We start from the raw sequence: 15,418 nt of genomic DNA on the forward strand, positions 1-15,418 counted from the left end.
CGTCAATAGTTAGTTGAATATTTCCTTCTATACTTTTTAGCACGTAGCTATTTATTATTAGCATTGTTCTTCCGACGTCTGATTTCTTTTTAATTATAGGAAATGCGTTTTTCTAAGGTACATAAACTATTGGGATTGACTGTATAGCCAATACATCCTTAATATCTACGGTATAAATTCGAGTTTGAAACGGCTGCTTACGATTTTGCACAAACGTGGCGCAAGTATCTTTGCTTAGAGGCCAAGAATAACAGAAATTATCGTTCAGAGGGGTAGTACGTATCGCGTCCGTGAAAGTCGTGGTCTTGAAGGTGCACACGATCTCTCGAGACACGGTAAGAAACCCGTGGCGGGCGAAAGAGAAACGAAGAGAACCGGACGATTTATGATTCGACCGGGCTTGGGAACCGGGCATTAGGTATGCGGTTCATAGTACGCTTTAACGCGCAAGAAAGACGCAATAAATTGTAAAGCGTGCAAAGACGAGTCTCACCCTTAACGAGCTTCCCTTTTTTTCAACATTTGAGTGACAAATTAATTTTACGTATTTTCATTGCACTGTCCCTGAAAAATAGTTTTAGATCAAACTTAATAAAATTACATCGAACGAAGACGTACAAAGCTGAATGTTCAATATTCAAAATCGTACTGTACATAAAATGAAATGTACGAAACGATCTTCCTATCTGCATTTTTTTTTATATTCTCATTCAACATGTTATTGCTTCGATCAAGAACTTTATAATTGTAATTTCGTCGTTTCGTGTGATTAGTGAAATTTTCATGTGACAAATCCGAAATGGCTCGTGGTTCCACGAAGGCGGCGGCTCAAAGCCGGCGGGTGTTAATGGGACAGATTAATTAAGAGGTTTTTGCTGAACGTTGGCCACGGACGCGGTTCTCGTGTATATCCGCGGGCTCAATTAACTCCCGCAGGGCTGTCATCGCCAGACGGTCGATAAAACGCTTTCGTACTCTTTTATTGGACCGCTTTCAAAGGAATCTCGACAAAGCCCTCTCAAATAGCAACGTTTGACGTCTTCTTGTCAGTTTGTTCGAATTAATTGCACGTTCTTTACCTATGAAACTGGAACAAATTCCAGTTGGAAATATCTATTCGGGACGCAATCAAATAACAATCTTTTTCTGAAACTCTTACATTTCCAGGATAGTTTGAACATCGACAGTAAAATCAATGATTATCAAGTTGGCAAAACGAAACGACGAGAGATAAGGTTTGATGATTTTTAAATCTGGATTAAAGTATGATAGCTTCGCATCGTATTTGGGTGAAAATCCAACGTAAACTCGTCATATGGGGAATCCGCTCGTAAATTCCGGTGATAGAGGAGAACATTCGGTCGTATGCGCGAACACGCGTCGCGTATGCATTTCTGAACGTCCGTGCGCGTATACACACACACGTAGATATCTACGCGTGCACGTTTACATATTGACTAGGCTATAGGCTGCCGCGTCCAGCTATGCATATTGGGTTGTATTGTTCCCTGCCAGACGACGATACACAGCCCCTGAGAATTATTAGTTGATTAATACGTTCACCAACAATGTCGCCCGCATATTGATAGTTCTTCTCCTTTATAACGATACAATTACTCCTCGAAATCGAACCGTCATCCGTTCCGCAGTGAAAAATTCACACAAAAATGGATTTCAAAAGAAATGTTCGTGCGTATAAAATCGAATTGCTAATTGCTTTACGAGGAGGTACAATGAAAATCCGATGTAATGGAAAAATGTTTTTTAAATAAAATATTTTCACGAGGCTGGAGATGAAAACTATCTAGGAAGCTGCGGTTCGGTTGTGTCAACGGATATAAACGGAAAACTTTGCTTTTAACGGTTCGTCGGTTACGCAAGGTCGGGGGGATGTTTAAGGGATTAGCCGCAATTTCCATCGTATCGAGTTTGGCTTATAAAATCTTGTTTGAAAAAGGAAAGTTTCGGTTCGTTTGAGGAGCCGGAGGATTCGATCAAACTTGCCCCCCTCCGCCCGCCCTTCTCTTCTATCCGGAAAATTTAGAAACGGGTCGCGGTGAAAAATGGATCAATGATTTCGCTGTAGCTTGTAAAGTTTGCTCCAATTCAACGAGAACCGTGGTACACGTATTTCGAACGTCGATATTGTAAATTCTGTGCATGTATTTCTGCACAACTTTCATATATTATACATCCGTCTACACAGACATGCACAGATTTCTCACTGCGTCTGACTCTGCGTGTGCATCCTGTGCATTGATAGAATCTATCTTTTGGAGACTTACGAAATTTTGATAGACAGGCGTGCGTCGGTATGAACGGATCGATCCTGGATCGTGTGTAATACAGAGGCGACTGTGTTTGACGGTATACGCGTCTTGATTAATCCTTGGCTGATTTCGATGCATCGCGGGTAAAATTACGTATGCGGCTGTACGCACCTGCACCCAGTTCATATTGATTACAAACAGACACAAAAATATTTACGATATAAACAAATTCCCGATAAAAACTCGTATTTAATTTGATTCTTCTTCTGTTTGTAATACTAGTTTAATGCAACGCCCGGTGATTCGATACGATGAATTATTAAATGCATCTGGCGAGGTATAAATTTCGTTTGGAAACATAAACAAGGAACGTATCGATTATTTCATTTAATTAATAAAATCCATCTTGATAGTTTAGGACGTTGGTTTAATTGACGACGAGGAGCAGAATTAATTAATTAGTTCGTCTTTGCTGTTCTGTTTCGACTGAATGGATTCGGTTAACGTTTCGAGAGGCTTAGATGTAAGAGTAGAAATTCCATTACTGATTCAGTGCTACCTGGTGAGTTTACCGTGACTAGATAGTTTTACGCGAATATGAGCGTTAACGCGGAGCGCAAATATCACGAGTTCGCCAAGCATTCGGAGGTGAAACGCCATCGAATGCCAATGGAGCGTGAAAGAATTCACGGTTGAAGATAGAGAGAGGCGTTCATCGCTGGTGAAAGGCACCGGCAGGTGAGTGAAAAGTTGAAGAACCGTGTCTTGAATGTCAGTGTCGACTTCTTTATCTCATTTATTAATCATCCGCATAGTACGGTAGCAAGTTCAACATTTACGGCAAATGTTGCTCATTCTTAACTCGTTAAGAAATGCTTGTTATGTTCAAAATGATGTATTGTAGCGATACAAACATGATTTGCAATGGTGTAATCGAATTTATGAGATGTGTAAATCTTTTTTCTGTTTCGAGCCGGATTTATGGCAACAAACAGTTATTTTGCACTAGTGTTACGTTTATCATTGGGTCATTTTTAGATTCCCTATAAATGTGGCGATGCATATCGTCGAATACGCTACGTGAGATTCATTATAAATTACTGGCGACTGAAAAGTGGAAACATTTTATGTGCCACGGGAACAAAAAAGGCAACGCAGACCATTAACCGTTCATAATGGATAATCCTTTTAAATATTTTGCTCGGCACTGCTGGGACGGGATTAAAGTTATATCCCCCGATAAAACGTTCTATTATCAAATTTATATTCGCGAAATTTTCAAATCCTTTAATCGGACGAGATTTCCGACTTTACTTCTGTCAAGTCATATATTATATAATAATAATATTAAAGCGTAATCACTAAAGCATCGTTGCACGAGCATCTAAAATAATTATGTTTAATCTGCATTACAACCTGCGAGAGATGCCTGTTAAAAGTTAAACAAATGCACTGCGAAACATTAGTCCGCGGAACCTCGTTTCGACCCCTTACAATTTTTAATAGCGCGCGAACACGGATAAAGCTCTGTGAATTTTTCCCGAATGGAAAGTTGAAAGCCAATCGTCGATAATGAATCGTCCGACAAATAAAACCCGGCTCTCGCTTTTTAGTTGGAGGAACACGTTATGCCACGCAGGCTTGCAATCGATCAGGAGGGCCCTCGAAAGGTTCGGCCGCGAGGGGATATTTAAAAATCGCACAAAGGGATGACACCTGCGCTCTGCGTCTGAAGTGCGCTCGTTGCGCCACGCGCACCGTCGCTTCAATCAATTTCAATGCGGACAAAACAGTCGACGATTCCTTCTGTTCACCATTTGCCTTCAGACAATTCCGTTTCATGACTTTCATTCAAATCGTCGTTTATATACTTACACGATTTTTTCTTAATATCGTAAAACACATGTCTTATGACACGTATCAATTAATTTGAACGACAGTACATTTAATATCAGGTCACATTTTCTCATTTCTTAATAGATACAGGATTGTACTATATTATATCCATTTCTCTGAATAGTATAAGACAGATATTTTGAATTGGTATCTATGTTTAGGATAAATGGTAGCGCTGTTTCTGATAGATCGTAGAGAAACTCGTATGGTATTATGGTATGGTATTAAAATGCGTAAATGTGGCACACGCGTGTGCACGCGATCCTGTATGACGACGTACTGTACGCGTACGTATCGATTTCCGGAAGACTTACGAGCACAGTAACGAACGATCACTGGGTATAAATTGGTAGATACAGAATCGAACATGAAAGTACGAACAGCGAGATACGTATCGATTCCGCGTAGTTTATTAGAGACATAAAGCGCTCGCAACAATTCGGTTTCGATACAGTATGATGGAAATCGAATCGAATCTTCTTACCAAACGTTCGCACAATAGAGTTCACCGTAACTGAAATTCACTTTGAATAATTTATGCATTTTCCATTTGTTTATACATGTGTGCAATCATTAAACGTGTGACAGTTATTATAATAGTAAAAACAATTGCATTGGCAAAAATTCATCGATTTGATAAATAAATAATACAAATGAAAGTCCTAAGTTTTTATACTACTTTCATAATGATTGATGCGCGTTCGAGTGGGTCATGAATCTATGGGGACATCTGATAAGATTATTAAGAGTTCACGTATGTTGGGAACTCGATACCCCACAAAGTAGGGTGAAAAAACGCCATATGGTGTTCGTTGGAAGGAGTATGGAGAGGACGTAGCCGTCCCACCCGGAGATCGTTTCATTAAAAAAGTTTTAGTGAAATGTTGGCTCCGGATTCCGGACAGCCCGATCCGAAACAGAGAATAGAATACGTCGTAAGAATTCCCGGGGCGGCGATCTAAATACCTCGCGGGAGTTGACAGGAGATTGAAATCGTCGGAATTCTAAACCGATTTTCACCAACAGAACAAACTTTTACTCGCGAAATGTGATTCAAAGTAAATAAAGTAGACCGCTAATAGACTTTGTACATTTATAAAACAACTGAATTTGACGAATAATACACTAGTGCACTTTGCATTCCTTGAATAATAGAAAAATATATATAAAATGTTTTCGATACGAATCTAATTATTATTGAATTCCCACTGGTGTCGACGATTTCAATTTTACTACGTCGATCAAACTGTATCGCATTTTATATTTCTACGGTGTATCCAAGTGTATTCCGGTAGAAAAGAGTACTTTGCATGAAACGAAAGGACCGACGTCGTAAAATAAACCGTCGGTGAAAGGGTGTATAGATAAGCGATAGGGGAAGAAGGGTTGACGCGACTTGGCAGCTCGTTTCACCTGCCACCTGTGTTTTCGATATTTTACGAGGATCCGCGATATCAACAGCATAAACGATAAAAAGAAACCGACGGTACACTCCCTTTCATAAATCTTAGACTATTTCCAACTACACGATTGAATAAAAGAAATCACCAAATAATAAATCATACAACGTATCGTAAAAAACCTTGATATATTTATACTTTAAACAAGCGTGGTTTTTATCTAATCACTTGTTGCACTCTAGAAAGTTGAGAATTTTCTGTCAGAAAAAAAATAGGAATATCAGAATTCCAATGTGTGTTTTATCTATACTCTTTGGGACATTTATGAACGAGGGTGTACCAGCAGTGGTGAAAAATGAAATTTTCCACTGTCTCGAATACAGATCGAAATTTTCCGGACGAAACAGCGTGACCACTTTGCATTGAACGGCCGGCGGGCGTGCTTTTATTGAACTTCAGCTGATTACGCGTGGAAAGAGAACCCGCCGGCATCGGTTTCCATCAAGCAAGTTGACGGTGAGATCCGGGGATAGCCGGAAAATTAAATGCCCCATCGGCGGAGATTAGAGCCGGTCGCCGTTCCCGAGTTAGTCTTGCTTTTTCGAGTCGCCGAACTTTCAACTCCTCTTTCGAAATCGCGGTTAATGCTCGTGAAACACTTGCCCAACTTCTTCGGATCGAGCCGAATTTAACTATGATATATCGTAAGCTTTGATCAGCTCAGTTTTACGTGAATTAACGCCAGTTGGCAACAGTTGTTGTGCCGTGTACAGGGCCTAACTAGAGCCAAGTTTCCCATGAACATGCACGTTCAAACTCTATCTCAATATGAAATTAAAACAAGAAAGTTTTTATCAAAATGGATAGAATTTTATTAAGATCGTGTTGATGTTAAGTAGTATAAGTCAATAATTAAAATTGCTCCTTCGAACTGAGTTTCAATGAAAAATGGAATTATGACTCCTGTTAGATTTTAAAATCTATGGTCACGTCGTGTACTTTTATAATACGATAATATATGAAAGTATCCTGGCCATGTGGGTTACGAACGGTCGAAAGATATGTAGACGTTCATAGAGAACGATGGCGGAACGTTGATCCTGTTTGCCCGCGATAACGTCGACGTTCCGCGGATTTTATGATTTACGGACTCGGCCCGCTAAATACGGTCCGCAATCTGAAAAAAGAGGCATCGACGAGTCCCCGTAACAATGTTCAACGGGCGTGAAAAGCGCGAGTAAAACCGGCGACGAAAAAATTCGTGTCCGGAACGGCGAAGGGATGGAACGAACGTGTCGTCCGACGTGATAACGATCGTAAAAAAACGCGACAAAGAACAGGGAAAAAGCGTTGTTCTGGATATTTTTGTCAGGTACCAACTCTTCATTCAACGCCACGTTGTATATCAAAAAATGTTTATAATTAGACTCGTGGACTTTTAGTAGAAATGAAACATTTATACAAGATTTTCTGTGCAAGCTTAAATACTTATTTTACTAAATCTGCGATTCATCGAAGACTTCTTTTACGTGGACATAAAATCCTGAAAGAGGATGATTCACAGTCTCTTGTTGATTTCGAAAAAGCTTAATAAAAAAAATGTCACCGCCGGAAATAAATCAAATCGTTTAATAAATCAGAGGAAGAGTTTGAAACAACACGTTTAAAAAAAAAAATGGTAAACGTAAAAAACAGGTCGTGAACGATTCCGCGAATTTCCCTGTCGATAAATCAACCTCGGATGCTTTCAATTTAAGCGCGAATCGATTGGCACCGCGTTTCTTTCCAACTGCATCCGAGAAAACGCGAGCTCATAAAGAGAAACGTAGGGTAAAAGTTAGTAGGAGAGTCACGCGATAAAACTCATCCTGGCAGCCAATCTCGCGGCTTATTCTCGCGATAAATACTAATTAACCGAGCAATCCGCGAGATAAGAATTCTGCCTTATTCCGTTCTTATATACCCAGGGGCGAATTTAAGGTCAAACCTTTATTTCTGTCGCTTTAATCTCACCCTTTAAGCCCCGGGGATAAATTAGGATAGGGGTGCATCCGCATACCCGGTTCTCCAATAATAACTTCCCAGCATCTTTACACGTAAGCTCCGTCTTGAATTTTTATTCCAATGGAACTGCACAGTTAAATATTACGCCGTACACATTATGCTTTCTCAAATAATTCTACATCATTCCGAATGAAATTGCAAAGGACCTTCACGTTAGCTGGCATGGGGGAGTTTTTTAATTAACGAAGGCGGCAATTAACCGAGGCGGGCTCGTCTAATTCTTGTTACGGCCCTCCAAGTAAGCGAGTTTACCTAACAGCGCGGTTGCAAAGTCCGTGTTTCTAATAAACTTCGAGCGCACACAAACCTACGGATATAGCGAGGGACACGAGGAAGAGAAACGCCACTTCAGGAAATTGCGAAACCCTTTTTAAAACAGGCTCTTTCATCGTCGCCGAGCTTTTCCTTTCTGATCCATTATCCCTCATGCATTATTCATCTTCAACTACTGTTTTTCCACCCCGGGAAACGAAATAGCGTCGATACGTTCTCACAAAATTATCTGATCACGCACACATTATTGATTCTTACTACTGACTCCCTTGCAATTTTTCGTATCTGATAAAATCCTTTCAACCTATGAGTACCTTCTTATTTCAGTTTTATACTAAGACTGAATTTGATCAACCGGAAATATTGATCTATACTACTTAAGCTTGTTGAAGTCTCAAAGAATTTTTGTTCATTCCAATTACAACGTTCTTTCCTTAGTAAATCTTACTTCTCTGATTCGATTCAGACAGGGAAGATAGAAAGGGTTATTAAGAATTCCTTGACCGAGGAATTAAGGAGACACACCAGTTGCATTTCCGGTGTTTCGTTGATTCGCGAGCCAATTCGGAAATTGGAACACGGTTCGCTTGTAGAATTTACGCGAGCATCCGGCAGAGGAGCGGCAGCTTAATAAAGCTTCCGCGGCAGTGGTTTCGACCAGACTTAATTAGCTCCCCGGCTCGTGCTGCCTAGAACTCCCTTTCTCGCTCTCTTTCTCCCGTCTTGGGACCTCTTTCGTTGCAGAACGCAACACAACGTGGTTTATGTCGACTTTCTGGCTTCCGTCGAGTCACGTCTCGTGACTCCAGCTTTCTGTCCTAATTGAAGACGCTGGACGAGCTAGGAATTTCCCAAATTTCCCTCGACGAATCTTTAATCGAAAGCTCTCAAAACATTTACAAACCATCCGAGCTTCGGCTTTCAATGAAAACAAATCTGAACAAACAATTTGATTAATGTTGCACAAGGATCGTTTTAGTCGTTTGTTTATAAGTTGCAATTCTTCTCGTCTCTGTTTTGACTCAGTACATTTTCAGTGTGACATTTATGTTGCGGAATTACGAGAGTTTACGAGGTTGTTGGACGCGGTGGGTTGGAGCGAAATTAATTAGTTTCTGTAATTAACCCGGCTGCAAACACTAAGGGTTTGCGCAGTCGGCTACAATTGAAACTAAGTGTTTTATTGCCATCCGTATCGGCTCGACTTTCCTTTCCGCAAAAGTGTTGAAGAACGACGAAAGTTTCTCTTTGAGACAGTGGAGCAGGAAGCATGTTAACGGCAATAAACGTCAGACAGTGACGAGACGCTTGATTTATACGGGCTCTTGGTAATTTCCTGCCGAAGATTATCCCGATACGCTATCAATCGCTTGTCAGAAGCCACGAGACGGGCATTTCGGAGTCCTTTCATCTCTCTGAAGTTACCAGAGGATATACCAAGACAGGCTTCAAGCGCTCCTCTCTGAGATCACTTTCACAAATCGTTTTCCTCGATTATACATACGCTCGAGAGTAACATTTAGATTTCAGACTTGCTTGATTTTGATTGTTGCTACAATTGCAGAGAACTATTATTTGATAGTATCGCGGCAGAACCCGAGTCGGTTTGAAACGTGTGATGCGTGCGTGTGGCCAGAGAACACGTTTCCACGTTTATTAATGCCGACAGTTCGCGGTAATACCGTTATCTCCCTCTCTTTATCTCTCCTGGTATTTTCATTAAGTAACGATGATCGGCACGTGACCGGCGAATTTGGGACCGAGTTTACGTTTCATATCCTCGTGGCCATGGTAACGGTAAATTGTTTCCCTATTGAGGAAAACGTGGCAGGAGCTTTCGAAATTAATTGCTCGATCAAAGTTCTCTATTTAATGCTAATGAAGTTACCTCATATATTTTATTCAATTATCAGTCGAAACTTGTGAACATTTAATTATTTATTCAGGAATAATCTGTCTGTTAAATGATTCCAACCGAGTAATTTCCAAAATGTTTCGAGAGAAGAAAAATCGCGGATATCATTTGTCTGGTGCACGGGAGCAATATTCACGGTTTACGTGCAATTTCTGGTTTCGTCAGCCGCGGGAGAGACAGAGAGGGCGAGGTAAAAAAGAGGATTCCTAGCGACGACGGTGAATTATCACGCTTATCTGTATACTCGCGTGTGTACCGGAATTTCTGGGTAAAAGCTCTCCTCTACGCGCGCTGAGAGAGATGCAGAGTTATACGCCGGTGATAATACGCTCGCCGTCACGTGCGACGGAAGTCGGAAGTTATTCCCTAACGTTAACGCGTTCCCGGTTCAGGCTTGATTGCAAAAACCCGGATATTCGTGCGTAATTATCAAGTGCACATAATTATTTTCAAGATCCATTTAGTATATTGAAATATACAGTTCTCTGTGTCCGTTGAGTGACATAAATGAATATATATTCATGGTTTACATGGTTCACATTTCAGGCGCAGTAACTCTGTTTCGTATGCTTTGACGATAAAGCTTGTCTGACATATCGTGTGGTTATACTACTTAATGTTTTACTCGCATCGCTCCTAAGCTGATTTAGAGACATTTTGGGCACTCTCATACCCTGTCATGGATGCATTTACAGTCCCCGGGGATTGTAATACGCATACCTCGTGTAGTATACGTATATCATGCAGGTGGAGTCACGCGTGCACGCGCTCTCACCGTGAAACCGTTGAAATGACGTACAGTGGACTCGCGCATTCCGGTCGTCGTCGGCTCGAAAGTGGTTGAATTATTTCCTGGCACGCGTCTCGATCGTTAAATCCACCCTACATCTTTTCCTCCCGTGAATCCGTTTTACGAATTTTAACACCAATATGGATTTTGCATTGAAAAAAGGAAGGGATTCTGTTTCGTCTTTACGACAAAATTATTATAAAATCTTGCTGGTATTTTCAACAAATTTTTCCATCCCTGAAAGCTTTTTTCTGAACAATTCCACTGTATTTTGAAATATTCAACGTTAAATAGATCCGACCAATTGAAAATTCGTTTTGGCGGGGTTCGGGAAAACGGATGAAAATTTGCGCGGACGTTTTCCGCGTTACGAAGTTGGGGGAAAAAACCGATGTAACACAGGGACAAATATTTGTTTTCTGCGTCGAATAACACAGAATCTCCTCATTCGTTCGTTCGTCTCGATTCCGATATTAAGCAAACATTGGCAATTGCCCTGCTATTTCCCACGCTCTGGCGAGCCTTCAAACAGTAACATTAAGCTTCGTATCCTATTAATCGATTGAGTGGAATAAACATTTGCAGAAATCGTGGAAATAGCCTTAGAAATATTAAATTGCATATGAAATGCGTTTCAGTTGAATAATCGTCAAAATAATTGAACATACAGAGGATATCAATTACATGTAAAATAGAAATTAATTAAAGCACACTGTGTGTGTAAAATTGTTCAGAGAATCGAGGTAAACCGAGAGTGTTTGGGAACTGTTTCATACAGTATGTAGAAAGCGTACGCTATATGTTATTCGTTGTTGGCGTCGCGACGTCAGCCGTCGATCGTTTCACCGAGCGATCTTCTCCGTCGTCGATTCGACATTCCATGGAACTTCTCGGTGTTCCAAGACGATGGTCGGATAAATATTGAGCAGCTCCCTGGGGAGGCTGACGAGATGGCGTCTAGACAGCGTCAGACACAGTCACGATCGGACCACGGCGTTGAATCGACGATAATAATGCCGCCTCCATCTTCCCTCTTGTCTTCGTTGCCACAGGCAACCGGTTTTATCTAGGATCTGAAAGTAATTTATACTAAAAAAAATTCCTTAGAGAAAATCAACCCATATAATTATTCCTTCGTATGTAAACTCATTCCATTTTATTTACTTTATCCCTCGACTGGTTCACTGCTTCTCACAAACATGAATGATATACTGGAGTTCAAATCAAATTTGGTATTCTAATTCTAGATAAATAATCCATTGATATTATAGATTAGGTAGTGCATGAAATAGTAATGACATGGAAAATGAAAATCCCACAGTAAAATGCAAAATAAACACAATGATCAAAATTAGACTTATCGCTCCAGTACACAAGTTAAGAATTAACGTCAATTTAAGTGTTCGTCGAGTGGGTGTTTCATTATTCGAAATTTTATTTCTGTATTAAATTACTCTTCGACTGAAATACTGCTGGATAGAGATAAAGTATAATGCGTGCGTGTTTCGCGGCGATGTTTCCGGGTATCTGGAAAAGTGGCGTGGAAGGAGAAAAACGGTTCGCGGAGCAGTTGTCGGGAGCGTCGTCGTTCCAAGGAAAATGCTCGAGGGTGTCGTAAAGATGCTGCGGGGGATTTCAAGCTTCTGGTGATAGCCCAGGGCCGGTGGTGTTGTTTCGTTATATTTACTCCAGTCATCGATTTCTCTGAGATTGTCATTATTCCATGCCGAATTAACAAAACGTTCGCAAGGAGTTGAACAATTTAGTAACATCAGATATCGGGTAACAAGACTTAAAAGTGTGTTTCATGTATTTTATTACGCGTAAAGTAGCATTTTGGACGTTGAAACTTTGTATGCATCGTTTGACCAATAATTTTTTGAGTTAGTGAAATCCTGATCTCAATAACTGACAAGAACTTTTCAAGATAAACGTCATTAAATTATCAATTTCTACCGGAGAAATCCATCACTGAAATGTCGATAATTATATGAATAAAACGTTTCGCTAATTACAAGCATATTAAGCGTCTGGTTATAATTGCGCGCCGCTATTTATTATCGCGAAACGGTTCGCCAGGTATAGACAGTTACGTCAGCAAGATGCATTTTCTTTTAATTAAAGCCACGCTGTTATTGTTTATACCGACGTTGGACAACTGCGATAATAATTTCACTCGCCCTGAAAAACCGGGCCAGTGCTCTTTCCCCGACAGAGTGACACCAACGATTCTTCTGTGAAAAATAGTGAATGCTGCAAGACAAATTCTCCTCACTGAATTCAGAGGGTCTCATTAGCGTAATGCAGTTTGCCCATCTTTCTGTAAAATAATCAAATTAAAATTGAAATTCAGTAATAATCAGAATCATACAGGCTGCGTCATAGTAACAAGTACCACGTGTTACTTGTTTAATGATGTTATCAAAACGTACTATGTGCGAATTCCTGCGTCAAATGAATTCATCCTTTTGACAGATTAAAATAGGAAAGTAAGAAAATCAATGATGAGTGGGTCACATTTTACGCGAAGATTGTAAAATTTGTGTTAAAATACAATTTCACAGGTTTCTGTGCAAGCTTTTGATTTCAACAAGTGCATCCCCTGTAAGATTTATCGTCCCCGTGCGAGGGATACTCGAGGGTGTCTTACAAAGTCGTGAATCCTCAGTTTAAAGGAGAAGTTGCAAAACTAGAAACAACAAACAGGGGATGGTCTGTTCAGATTCGTGCAAATTCTCCTTATTGCATTATTAGACGTGCAATCATCGAAATCATTCGTCTATTAGACAGTTCAATAAGCAGTCTCGTTCTGCAATATCAGTTTTTTGATAGAATCTTTAATAAGAGCGGTAGTACAAGAAGTCTGGCCCAATATTCTGTATAGAATAATGGAAAATCGATTGGTCAGGGATGGTCAGCCTTGTGCAGCTGTCCATCTAGTTCTAAACGCCATCCATCTTCGTCATCGAATTCTTGTTTTTCCCGAGCAAGTTTCGAGCCGGGAAACCCGGTGTCCGCAAAAAACTTTTAGCCCGTGTGTGCTTTCTTCCACAAAGATTCATTACCTTTCATTACCGCAGCTTCCCGCGGCAAAGAGTTGTTCCAAAGGGTGTAAACTCGGGCAACGATTGAAGTAGCGATTCGATCATATAACCAGTTTTATGCGCGCCAATTAAATCTTGAGGCAGCGTTCCACGGCTTTAACGAGTGGCGAACTGCAGAAAGTTAAGTTAAAACCAAGTCGAAGTCGACGGAAATCGACGTCGAAATTGCTGTTCCCGATTCGAAACTCGGCGAGGTAGCGGGACGAAATGTCGCGCAATTTCCTGTAGACTTGACCACGGTAAAAAGGTTGACAAGTTTTGCTGGGATTAAATTCCCGAGAAATATAGGACGGTTCACGCGTGAATAAAATGAAAAATGAAGTATCGTCGTTTCATGGTTAATCGAAGTGCCAATTAACAAGACTTGAGACAAAGTCTCCCAGCAGGGAATTTAATGGCATAGAAAAAACGTTTAATTAGACCGCGTTAATTACAATATCAGAGACTTTTGTGCTACCATCAGTTTCTAGGTAGGTCTTCCGGAAAACGCATTGAGGGAACTCTTGGCAATTTGCTTCACCCATCGCGATTTCCTTTAATAACGACGCGGTTATTCAATATGAAAATTGCAGGATTGAAACTTTCCAACGGAAATTATTAGTTAACCTCGGGATTTCGCTTGATAGAAACGGCCGAGAGAGGATCTCGCCGGATGCTGAAGATTGCGATCGGATGTCACGAGGGAGAAAAACGGTTTACCTGTAGGTTAAATAAAGAGCAGGTGCACCTGGGTAATTGTACGACGTATTTACGTAGGCATGCGCGCCCGTATAATTTACACCGGACGAGTATGCGGGATACTTGTTCTCTTTTTCCTCGCGTTTTCTTCTTGCCTTTTACCGAGCAAGAAGGCCGACGCTGCAGCGCGAACTGTTTTTTAGATGGAGACGTTTTGTATTCATAGGGTGTGCCTCGCGTTAGAGATAAGGGGATGGAGTCAGGTTGTTTACCCTGAACTCTAACTTATTTTCCTACAGAGTAGATCATTTAAACAGGAACACGGAAATTGAATATCGTCACTTGGGTAATGATTGATGGACTCTCTGTAAAATGTAAAATTTAATACATATCTTCTATGCATTTTCATATGTTGTTTCAACTTTTAAAAATATTCCGACTCATTGTTAAATTCGCTGGCATCCATAAGTATCTGATCTTACAGCACGTTCGTTATGATTTAATTTCGCTCACAGTAGCGGATATTAAATACACATCTTACTCCGTACAAATTGATTGTGTTGATTACGGTCTAATGGCTATTATTTGTCTTGGCATGCATGCAAATTTAACTTTCACCGTACACAACGAGCAACGATCGTACTTGGACATGTTGCTCTGTTGATTTTCAGTATCGATTCCGAACGTGAATTATCGGATCGCTTCAACTTAATGTACTCTGCGAATCCATTGTTTGCGCTCCCTAAGCGTATCTCGTTTCTACGATTTGTGGCGATTTATCAATATGAAAGGTGGGACGATTCAATCTCGTTGGAATAATTTTATCTATAGCCCCTTTGTAAAACTGGCGAACAAATGTTCCCCAGTGGATTAACGGGATTCGATTGGTTAATCGGATTAAATCGAGATCAATGAATCGCTGATTGCGATACGTTCCATATCGGAACGCGCGGTTAAACCCAATTTGCATTTAACATTGCGAATGTTAGGGATAAAGTGTCAAGGCGCCTGTTCACTTGTATCATATT

General features: G+C 40.5%; 1 protein-coding gene across 2 annotated transcripts in view; it reads left to right on the plus strand.

The window, feature by feature from the left end:
* The window catches only part of LOC108626994 (uncharacterized), a 97,492-nt gene that overhangs the window by 10,757 nt on the left and 71,317 nt on the right, over positions 1-15,418 (plus strand). The gene's annotated exons all lie outside the window — the stretch shown is intronic.

Source organism: Ceratina calcarata, unplaced genomic scaffold (genome assembly GCF_001652005.2).
Source record: "Ceratina calcarata isolate Rehan_Ccalc_2016 unplaced genomic scaffold, ASM165200v1 scaffold436.2, whole genome shotgun sequence".
Lineage (NCBI taxonomy): Eukaryota > Metazoa > Arthropoda > Insecta > Hymenoptera > Apidae > Ceratina > Ceratina calcarata.